Here is a 12,857-nt window from a genome sequence, read left to right as displayed (position 1 = left end):
TAAATGGGGCATAGACTTTATGACCTGTAACCTTCGCTCGGCCGGGGGGCATGGGTATATTATCGTTGTCATCGATTATTTTACAAAATGGGCTAAAGTGATGCCTACATTGTCCAATGACAGTAAGACAACTATGCAATTCCTATTCAATCATGTGATTACTCGATTCAGAGTCCCTCAGGCTATTGTCACTAATCACAGTTCTCATTTCCGTGGTCATATGATGACTGAGTTAACAACCTAGTTAGGCTTGCATCACGATAGTTCAACGCCTTATTACCCTCGGGCCAATGGCCAGGTCGAAGCCATCAACAAGGTGTTGGTTACAATGCTTCAGCGTACCATTGGAATGCACAAGTCTAATTGGCATTTGATGTTGTTTTCCACCTTATGGGCCTACCGTACCTCAGTGAAGGATGCAATCAGATTCACACCGTTTCAACTAGTTTATGGTCTGGAGGCTACCCTTCCGATTGAATGTGAAATACCTTCTCTCAAGTTAGCTGTCGAATTACTCTCGAATACTACTCCTGTAGAAGAATGTCTTCTTTATCTAGAGCGGCTAGACGAGACACGTTGACTTGCTTCTTTATTCATCGAAGCGCAGAAGAAGAGAGTGAAAACTCACTTCGATCAGACTGTTAATCCTCATGCTTTCATCGAGGGAGATTTAGTCCTGCTGTACGATCAAGCGAATGATAAGCTGGGGGAAGGCAAATTCGAACCTATGTGGCATGGGCCTTATATTGTGAAACGTGTTTTGCAGAAAGGGGCCTATGAGCTAATTGACTACAAAGAAAACCCTTTAGATAAGCCTTGGAATGGGCTTTATCTTAAAAAATATTATGCATGAGTCTTTCATGCATCTGTCATGTACATAAGTGTGTTTTTTAGTGTGTACGTGTTTGGCTTGGTGTGTAAGCATTATTTCCACTTATTGTGTCTTTTTACTTCTTGTGCAGATGTCTGTTGCACCTTATATCGGTTTCGCTGACAGTGCTTGTCGCAGTACTCGGAATCTTTCCTCCGTGGCATGGGTGATCTAGGATCCTCACAATGAGTTAGTAGACCTTCAAGGTGTTTGTCTAGGGTATACCACGAACAATGTCGCTGAATATAGTGTCGTCATTAAGTTATTGGCTGATGCTGTTGACCTCAATATTCGTGCATTGATTGTGAATCTGGACTCTCAACTTGTTGTTCTTCAACTTAACGGGCATTATTCCATCAAAAACCCTCAAATTTTAAGATTGTATTTACATGTTCACTTATTGGAAAGAAATTTTGATTATATCACATATCAACACATTCCTAGAAGGCTAAATACGTTAACTGATGCATTGGAAAATCATGTATTAGACAAACATTTACGCAATTTATAAAAAACATTATATGCAAGTATTCAGACGCAATAATAAAACATAGATAGTTGTATATCATGTGTTGCACACCGAGGCACTCAAAAAATAATGTATATGTTCAGGTTACAATCTGAGACACATGTCTCTCAAAACACCAGAAAAGGAAACCTAGGAGACTACTCTGTGTGCTGCTCTCTATAACACACCACCGCCTGAACTACTCGTCTGAGCAGTTTATGAATCATGTTCAACACACCCGCGGTGTGTCGTTGGTACTATCTCAGGATCTCCTCGAACCCTTGGTAATTAGGGATCCCCTCGGTTAAGCCCTCCAAGTTCTGGGCTATCTCCTCCTCCGCATCTCCACCTAGAGGTGGCAGGGCAAGCTCTCTGTTCTCCCTCCAAGCCGTAGGAGCGAGACCCACCGGTCTCTCAGGTCCAACATCTGTAAAATTGAGAATAATTATAAGGGCATATACATTTAAAATCCAAAAACATAAAAAACTAAAATATAAAAGTTTGGCGGTCAACCCAAGTATGTTACCTCTCTCGTCCCACTACTCTCCAAGTGGAAGCAACATGTTCGAGTCTCCCCTAAATCCATCCCTGCATAAGGCCAATCCTCAACCACCACCTGCTGACGATGCAGGCACTCCATGAAGTCAAGACCCCAGGATACTGGCTGGCCGCTGCCTCCTCGCGGTATCACATGGGCCCACCGAGTGATTCGGGACTCCTGTCGTCCGGACCACCCTACACACATGCCCTATAACGAAAGTATGGGCACCTGCTCCAGCATGAGTGGTATCAGAATCAACCCGTACCTGAACTGCTTCATCTCACCTCTTTGGCATTTAGTCAACTGCCTCTTCATGTTTAGAGACACTGCTTCTACCCAGTGAAACATGGATGATTGAGGCAATCTAAAGCTAGCCACAGTTGTGTTTTATTTACCTCATGTTGCGCCTAAGAACCAATTGCTCTCATGATCATGAACAATAATACATGCAATGACAGGTCGTTCACTATTGGAATCTGTAATTTACCACTAGTGGGTGATTTTTGTGCCCCTAGGCACGCTCGTGCAATTAGCATGTCTAAGGACTCTCCAATGATCCGCACACTACCCATGCAGGGTCTTTCCCCTCGTCGTGATAAATCAGTAAGAAAATATATGTCTATGCAATCAAACTCAACCTCCTGCCCTCAGATGATGAATTTACCCTCTGTTGGGTTCCATGATCGAATTAAGAATTCTAAGAGGTCTAATTGTGCTCTTAATAGCGGCGTGAGGAAGAATTTGAGCAGACCACAGTTCTGGAGGACCTGCAAGCAATGAGGATCAGTTGCCCCTCTCTCGTCATCTACATCATGTGTGCTTTCTTGACACGAAAACGCAATTTTTTACCCTACACATACAAACATCCTCTTATTAGAAATTGTTTGATCCATTTTTATATGCTACAATGGTGTACAATGGTGTAAAAAAAAATTGTGTTTTCTGCGCTCGTCGCAATTATTTCTAAAACAGTTGCGATGGTCTAATTAGAATAGTTCACAATTTATCGGATCATCACAGGGGTACATCACTCTCCTGCAACGATGCCGATCTTTTCCTATTGGGAATTTGCGGTCATCGCAACCCCGAGGGGAGAATCTACGACGACCGAGGCGAATCTTTGAAATAAAAATTCTTCCCAAACTCAGCCAAAACATGGCAATTATAGTTAAAATGCACTCAAAACACAAAGGCAAAGGTAGAATACTTACTTGGAGAGAGTTTGGAATGCAATGAATCACCATAGCTCTGGAAATCGGCACCCAAATTCGCAAGGTATGCGTTGTTTTGAGTTTTACCACAGTGAAAAATAAAACAAAGTAAATTATGTTTTACCATATGACTTGTTATAGCCTCTTTTTTGAAATTTAGGGCTTTAACTATAGTTTTTTGGGTTTTTAATATAGTTTTTAGGGTTTTTGGTTATGGTTTTTAGGTTTTTTGACTTAGGTTTTCAAACATTAATCATGTATCCTTGTGGAATGGGTATTATGCCTGGGTTTCTCTGTGCAGGAACAGGTATGTTGGATGCAGGTACTGATCAACACATGCTTGGTAAATACCGCGAAAATTTCTCACGAGTTCTCTTTAAGCTCTTTTTTGACTCATAAAAGATGAACAAATTGCCGAATATTTTTCCCTTTTTGACTCGTTAAAGAGAATAAAAATGGAGGTCTGCTTTCAGCTCTTTTTCGACCATTTAAAAATGAAAAGATGGTCAGGCTCTTGTAGTTTCACGCTCGTTCCTGGTTACGAAACGTCATGTCTCTAGTAAGTTTTCTACTTTTTCAGACTAGAAACACTATTTACGAAAATTACTCCTTGACCAAAATGGTCAAGCGGTTCTCTCAAGTAATGTTTTCTACCTTTTCGGGCTTGAGAGACACAAACTTACGAAAAGGGCCCCCCTGGAGTTTTCTTTTCTGTGTCTTTTTCAAACTCTCTAAACATGAAAAAGACTCTGAGTTTTACCTATGTTGGACTTGTTAAACCCTGACGACATTGGACTCGTCACCATGATGAGACCTGAGCTTCTCCTCCCTAGGGCTCATTAAAATTTCACTCGGTTGGATTTTTCCGAAGGATGAACTTATATCACAAGCATATGCTATCCCCTTCAAGCTTGTTTTTCAGAAATAATTGGGGTACTCGCCAGCAATGGTGGGGGGGAATTTGGAAATATACCATTGGTTACCTACAGCAGCTAGTCACTCTTTGTGATGCAGGAAAGTGTTCCCTCTGCGGACAGAGGCAACCCCTCTAGCCCTAGAGTGGGTCTAGTCACAAACAAGGACAGATCAACAATAGCTTTCCTTAAACAGTCATAGTTGGAGGCCTACCTCAACCGGTGGTCGATGGAGTTCCGTTGCGCTGCTCCAGCTTCCGCTTCCTTCTCCTAATGAGTGATCAACCTGAAACAATGCAAAGGAAATACAACAAAGCACGTAACCGGAACAACAATGATCTATTTACTCACAAAGTCAAGAAGTCATGAGCTATCAAGTACATTACATACAAGACATAGGAAAACATCATTGATTGCATTAATAATGAAATAAGAGTAAGCTTACAACCAAAGTATTGACATCACAAGCCTTCTCAGAGGGATCCAGCCAGCATGTTCCTCAAGCATTCACTCTTTGAAGATGGATCTCCCAACATACAAGTCTCTCTCACTCACAAGTTTTACACAAGATTAAGGGTAATTCACAACCTTCCTCAATCTATCAACAATCCCACACTTGTCACACTCACACCAGCTATCTAGCAAACTCACAAACACTAACAGCACTGCTCCACTAACCAACTATCAGCAACCATTCCAAAAACTAGCAGCACATAGCAATGGTGAGAGTTTAAATAGGAGAAGGAGTCTCCATGAAAGGTGGAAGAGTGAGATTATCTCTAAGGAAGGTAGCACAAATGACGGAACAGCCATGCCAGAGAAAGGAGGGCGATACAAACTATGCCAACAACCAGGTCTGGAGTCATCTAGAAGGCCGACTATTGGAACAAATTCGCCCAATCTGGATCATTGCAGGTACATAACTGATCTTCCGTGCTGACATCGCTATTGAATAACGTAACTAGTCAGGTCATCGCTGAATATTACAAGTGACCTCGTGCTGGCACAAAAAATCGGACCATCACGGGAATCAGGTGTACTTCCATGATGGCAGCGCTTCTAGACTATTCAAGAACACCCTTCAGCGCGTTTATTTAACCAACAGACACAATGAGGCAGATAACTTAGGAAACATGGGTCATTTGGCAACATCAGAGAGCATTTGTCTAATATGAGCATGTATAACTTTGGACACATGACACAGTAGGAGGACTGGGATGAAGACAGTGACAAATTACTGTGTAACAAATGCCCCCTAAAGTATGAAGCCCGAGAGAGTGGGAGGGGTGAAATGCTTTACGAAACTGACTGAGCTAGAACACCATCTAGAAGAACCTGCATGCAAGTACAACTGATATCTCTGATAATGAAGTACATGTAGTCTAGGCATGGGCACAGCCATCCAAAAGACATATGAACTATGTCTGTGGTATGGACGCAGACATCCAGCTGACTCAAGTATGGTCTCAGCCATCCATCAATGAGTCATGTAATCATAAACCAATCCACGCAACCCGAACATATGTAATCTGAGTTTGGGGTCTTGAACCCATCCAATCATATTACAAATCCTAACATGTGATTAGATGTGCTGAGGTCGAGCATGATAGAAAATCGCTTGATTACCGGTCAATGATGGAAACCGTTAACAAGCACGAGAGAAACCACCAATAATGCCAATGGTTCTCAAGGTATTAACTAGCACAATCCATGAAGTGTGAAAAAGGAGTTGAATTCGAACACTCGTGGAATCACCCAATCGATGACCAATGATGAAATTCGACCGTTAGGTCCGAAGAACTTGCCATTGAGGCATGCAAGCTCTAAGGTACCAAAGGGGATCTCTAGATCAATCTCCTGGATAATGAGCTGATGTCGACAGGATACGACCCATCGTAGGAGGGCCATAATGTTTCCCCCATCAACGACACGAGACAAGGAACAAGTGGTAGATGGCGAAATAGAGTATCAGAGGAGAAGGCGAGGGTGTAAACTGCAAAAGGATTATACTCTTGAACATGTCGGCGACACGACTCCGAAGGGGGGGTGGCAGCATTCAGGCACCAAGGGATCAGAGGCTCGATGGAGACAGCATGAATCAGATGGAGTGAGGCTAGAATGATAACCCAAACCTGTGGAAGGCAAAATGACGATGTATGGATGTCCCAACCCAACAAGAAGCAAAAGTGTTGATGTTCAAGAGTGACTAGCTGCCATAGACAATCAATGATAAACCTGCTGTTGAGTCCAACCTAGTAATATTTTAACGAGCCCTAGGAAGGAGAAGCTCGAGTCTCGTCATGGTGATGAGTCCAATGTCGTCAGGGTTTAATGAGTCCGACATAGGTGAAACTCGGAGTCTTTTTCATGTTTAGAGAGTTTGAAAAAGACACGGAAAAGAAAACTCCAGGGGGGTCCTTTTTCATAAATTTGTGTCTCTCGAGCCCGAAAAAGTATAAAACGATACTCGAAAGAACCGCCTGACCATTATGATCGAGGAGTACTTTTCATAACTAGTGACTTTGACTCAAAAAAGTAGAAAAGCGGTCGGAATCTAATCGTTTCGGAACCAATAACGAGCTTGAAATGACAAAGGCCCGGCAATCTTTTCGTGTTTACACGGTCGGAAAAGAGCTTAAAGGCGGCCGCCTCTTATTTCTTTTAACAAGTCAAGAGGAAAAACTCGGCTATCTTTTCATTTTTCAAGTTGGAAAAGAGCTTAAAGACGACTTTTTCGGATCAAGTGCTCACGAAACTGACACAATTCCACTACTTGAAGCTCTGCGCAAAGTACGTCAAACGTGAACCCGTTTGATATAAAATGAACAATAAACATAGAAACATAGTTAAAAAAACACATTTTGACTAACCATGTGACAAAAATGAGAAAAAACCCACATTTACAAAATATAATTTTTAAATTCCCAAAAATTACTATAAAAAGGGGTTAATCCAACCATTTTTACCATAGTTATTGTTCATTGCACTGTGAAGCGTTTTGGAGCATCGAGGTTGGTGAGCTAAATTCAGCCTTGTTTGTCCATCATTCACCCTAAAATTGGTTCCAGGTAATTAGTCCTTGCCCTGCGCTTCAATTTCATACCTTCTTCCATGAATTTGAACGTTAAATGTGTTCGTTTAGGCAGTTTTTTGGACCGAATTCCGCCGCTCGGTCATCGTGGTTATAGCCTTCGGGTCCACGATGACCGAAAAAAGTGACACATAGTGCGCTCTGATCATTGCAGAAAAGTGGTGTACTCCCGCGATGATCACGAAAAAATGAACTAGAGACCTCGCGTCATCGCGTTTGTTTTAAAAACAGATGCGATGACGACGCGAACTTATTTTTTATGCAAAGTACGCGTTGAATTCGGTAAACGAAGTGCTAATTCAACTTTTCTCATCATGCAGGTGACAATGGAAATTGTCTAGCAAGAGCGGATGCATGATGACAATGATATAGAAGCTTTCGCCGATGTGGGGTGCCGAAATGCATTACGGGCATGTGGTTGCTAAAATTCTTCCTAACTCCGCATCTTCGATCACAACCTGATTTACTAGAGCTACTGATCCAGGCTTGGAATCCCACAGATGGGAAATTCATCATCCGAGGCTGGGATATTGAGTTTGATGCTACAAACATATATTTTTTGACCGGGTTGTCCCATCGAGGTGAGAGGCCCATTCTAGAGGGACAACGACCCGGGGGTGATTCCTTAGAGATGCTGATGGCTCAAGTGTTCCCACGGGCATGCAAGACGAGGAGTGGGAAGGTGGCAATCCCAACAGTGGATGACATAGTCCTTCGTGCTATGCTTTTCATGGTGACACGGGCAGCGGGCTCCCAAGCCCAACATGAGGCTTCGAAGACCCATCTCTGGCTGGCTCTCGAATGTCTCAATCCAACCATGTTTAACTGGGCAGAAACAGTGACAGCGAACATGAAGAGGCAACTCACCAACTGCCGTCGAGGAGAGATGAAGCAGTTTGGTTATGGATCCATCTTAGTCCCGCTCATGCTAGAGTGGGTGCCGGCACTGCAGTTATAGGACATGGATTTGGATTTGCCCAGACCACGTGAGACTAGGGCCACACGGTGGGCACACGTCATGCCACGAGGAGGTGGCGAACGACTAGTGGCGTGGGGGACATTGTTCCGAGAGTGGCTGGAGCGCCAAACGATCTTCGTGGAGGATTGGCTGTATGTTGACATGGACTTCCGCAGAGATCCTGACATGCAGCTACCCACTGGAGAGCAGTGGGATGACGGTGGTAAGACACTTGATCACATTTTTTTTGCATTATTATTTTTATGATGTTTTTTGAATTTTTCATGTATATGTCCTAATGATGAACGCTATGGTATGCAGATGTAGGACTAGTGAGACCCGTCAAGCTGGCTCCAGAGGCACGGAGGGATGCACAGGGCATTGTAGCACTAGCCTTGGCTCCTCCAGCTGATGATATGGTGGAGACAGTGGCCCGAAACCTTGAGGGCCTAATAGCAGGGATTCCAGATTACATGGGGATCAAGGAGGTCCCCATAGCGTTCCAGATCCACACAGTAGGAGTGGAACCCAGGGTGCACCGCCTATTGAGGCAAGTGGCACGGGCGATGGTATGCTATAGGGAGCATAACCCACCGCAGTAGACACCTAGGCTTTTATTTCCTGCTGGTGATTTTTTTTTTGAGAGACGCGTGTCTCAGATGTATGGAGAACATAGACTCTATTGGGACATGTACACTTATTTTTTGAGTGCCTCGGTGTGCCACACGAGATATATATATATATATATATATATATATATATATATATATATATATATATATATATATATATATATACATATTCCTATGGTTTATTATTGTGTTTTACATGCTTCTTGTATGCTGTTTTGATTACATGTTACGCAAATGTCTGTCTAATACATGATTAGCCAATGCATCAGTTAACGTGTTTAATCGTCGTGGAATATGCTGATATGTAATGAAATCAAAACTCCTCTCTAACAATTTAACACGTAAATACAACCTTAATATCCGAGGGTCTCTGACGGAATATCGCCCATTGAGCTGGTGGACGACAAGCTAAGAGTCCAGGTTCACAACCAATGTATGAATACTGAGATTAATCACCTTAGTTAGTAACTCAATAACAGCACTATATTCAATGACATTGTTCGTGGTACAACCTAAACAAACACCTTGAAGGTATATCAACTCACCATGAGGATTGTAGATCACCCACGCCGCAGAGGACAAGTTGCGAGTACCGTAGCAGGCACCATCAACAAAACCAACGTAAGGTGCACCAGACATCTGCATAAGAAGCAAGAGACACAATAAGCAGCAATCACGCCTTCACACCAAGCCAAAAAACATGAGAAAACACAAACAACACACTCGCTAAAACCACACATATCTACAAACCAAAGTGCATGAAATTCACGCATAATACTTTTTCAAGTAAAGCCCATTCTAGGGCTTATCGAGAGGATTTCCTTCATAATCAACTAGCTCGTAGGCCCCTTTCTGCAAAACTCTCTTTACAATATAAGGCCCGTGCCACATGGGCTCGAATTTTCCTGCCCCTAGCTTATCATTCGCTTGATCATAGAGCAGGACTAAATCTCCTTCAACAAAAGAACGAGGATGGACAGTATGATCAAAGTGAGTTTTCACTCTCTTCTTCTGTGCTTTGATAGCTAGAGAGGCTAGCTGATGGGTCTCGTCCAGCCGTTCTAGGTAAAGAAGGCGTTCTTCTATCGGAGTAGTGTTGGGGAGTAATTCGACGGCTAATTTCAAAGAAGGGATCTCGCAGTCGATGGGAAGGGTAGCCTCCAGTCCGTAAACTAATTGAAATGGAGTGAAACCGGTGGCATACTTCAAAGAGGTTCGGTAGGCCCACAAGGCAGAGAACAACGTCAAGTGCTAGTTAGACTTGTGCATGCCAACAGTACATTGAAGCATCGTAACTAGAACCTTGTTGATGGATTCTACTTGACCATTGGCCTGAGGATAGTATGGAGTCGAGCTATCATGCTGCAAGCCTAGCTGGGTTGTTAGCTCAGTCATCATGTGATTACAGAAATGCTTATCGTGATCAGTGACTATAGCCTGAGGGACTCCGAACCGTGAGATAACATGATTAAACAAAAATTGTGCCGCTGTGTGACCGTCTTCAGATAATGTGGGCATCGCCTCGACCCATTTTGTGAATTAATCAACGACAACGATGATATACCCATGCCCCCCGGTCGAGTGAGGGTTACAACTCATATAATCAATGCCCCATTTTGCAAAAGGGCCGATGGTAACAACAGGGTGCAAAGGAGGTGGGGGTGCATGCATCTTCTGTTGGTAGATCTGGCACTCATGACAGGAGCGGACGGAAAGAATGCAATCCTTAAATATGGAGGGCTGGAAATAACTGGCACGGAGGATCTTTTGAGCAGTAGCATATCCAGACATGTGACCACCACAGGCGCTAGAATGGCAGTCATTCAAAACTCGCTCAGCTTCCTTGAATGTCAGGCATCGGTGGAGGACAGAGTCGGCGCTAAGATGGTACAGGGTGTCCCAAATGATATGGTAGGGCTAAGACTGATGATGAATCCATCGCCGAGCATCCTTGTACACGTCAGGACGGAAAGAAGACGTCTGCAGATAGACAATGATATCCCCGTACTAGGGATCGAGGGTGCTAATTAGGAATAGAGTTTCGTCTGGGATATGGTCCTCTGATCGAGAGGGCACGGTAGACGATGGAAAAGAGTAAAGTAACTCAACAAAGACAAGGGATTTCTTAGACTTGGCGGTGGTGAATTCCAAGTCAAACTCTTGGAGGATAACGATCCACTTCGATTACTTGCCCCCCAGTAGCTGACGTGACAGAATGTACATCATCGGGTTGCAATCAGAAACCACTGTCGTAGTGCGCAACAAGATATAATGGCAGAATCGTTGGACGGCACAAACAACAGCCAATACCAACTTCTCGATGTAAGCATATCGAGTTTCCGTATCTAGAAGATTGCGGCTGAGATAATATATGACATGCTCAGTGTCATCGTCATCATCTTGAACAAGAACCATGCCAATAGTGGTATCGGCAGTGGCCAAATACAGAGTGTAGTCTTGGTGATAATTTGGAGGATGCAACAATGGAGCAGAAACAAGGAGAATCTTGAGATGCTCAAAGGACTCGTGAGCAGCGACATCCCAATGAAAAGGGGTATCTCGCTTTAATAATCGCGTGAAACCTTTAGCCACTTCGGCATAGTTCGGGATGAATCGTCTTAAAAAATTCTCTTTTCCCTGCAAGCTCTACAATTACTGCAAAGAAGCAGGGGGAGGAAGATTCAGAATAGCCTCGACTTTAAGGGGATCCAAACAGATGCCCTCTCAGGAGATGATAAACCCGAGAAGTCTGCCTGACTCAACGCAGAAGACACACTTATGAGGATTAAGCCTGATGCGGTAGTGTCGACAGTGGAGAAATATTTCGTGAAGATGAGCAGGATGGTCCTAGCGTTTTGCTGAATGAGCTGGCAGATCATCTAGATATGACTGCACAATGTATCGAATATCATGGAATGCGTAGGACATTGCGCATTGGAAGGTAGCACCAGCGTTTTTCAAATCGAAAGGGAGCTTTTTGTAGGTGAAAGTGCCCCACGGACAGATAAAGGCAGTCTTGTGCTGATCTGTGGGTGTAATGTTGATCTAGTTATACCCAGGAAAATCGTCCATGAATGAATACATTTCACTCCCAGCACACTCATCAATGATCTGGTCAATGAAGGGTGTGGGGAAGTTATCTTTGGGACAGGCCTGGTTAATATCACGATAATCAACACAGACTCGAATAGTACCCTGTTTTTTAGTCACAGGGATGATATTGCAGACCCAATCTGTGAGTGGGATGGGGTAAATAAAACCAACCTTAAGAAGCTTTTCAACTTCCGCTTTAATAGCTGCAGCCTTTCGGGGGTGCATGGGGCGTAGACGTTGGCGAACAGGCTTAGCACTTGGATACGTAGGTATCTCATGCACCACGATGCTAGGATCAATGTCGAGCATTTCTTCATAGGACCAAGCAAATACATCATGAAATTCACGAAAAAGTTCAATATAGAGCTGAATTTCCTCCGGAGTACAAGTTACTCCAACATGGATATGCTCGACAATCCCTGGTTTCACAGAGATGTCAATGGGATGGGTCTACATGATGTTTCCCATATTTTCTTCAGAAGACACTTGATAAACTTGAATGGGTGTCTGAAGGGGTTGGGATGGGAGACAAGGAGCAAACCGCTCGAGACAGGTAAGCATTTCCCGGTGGGCAGGGAGAAACGAGGAACGATGGTGATGATCAAACCAAGGGAATTCCTCGAGAGACATGGTTTTGATAATGGCTTCATCAGAAGGAAATATTTCCTTTAAAGGATCCGAAGAAGCATCATTTCCAAGCCAAGGGGAATGAGCGTACGAGTCGAGAGCCTTGCTCGATGGAGCAGGTTCAGAAGGTGGAGCCGATGCAGTAACAATTTCGACATAGTTGAGCTCGGCAAGACTCAACAGCATCTCATCGCCCCATGAGTCTATTTGATCGGTGGGAGGGAGGACGATCAGAACGAACATAAATCATATTAATAGGAGCAACGTTAGGAGGTGGGAGTGAAAAAACACCCATCAGAGCAAGATCTTTAAAACGTCCAACTCCCACACTCTCATATGGGATGGAGGTATGCTCCACAAAGGGCACGTTGCCTTCGGAAGAGGAGGCAAAGAAGGACAGCTAGTCTACTG

This window comes from Pinus tabuliformis, chromosome 2_2 (genome assembly GCF_031772625.1).
Source record: "Pinus tabuliformis cultivar Carrire ecotype Pingquan chromosome 2_2, CPIR1, whole genome shotgun sequence".
Lineage (NCBI taxonomy): Eukaryota > Viridiplantae > Streptophyta > Pinopsida > Pinales > Pinaceae > Pinus > Pinus tabuliformis.
The sequence above is the reverse complement of the archived record's forward strand: the minus strand, read 5'-3'. Positions refer to the sequence as shown.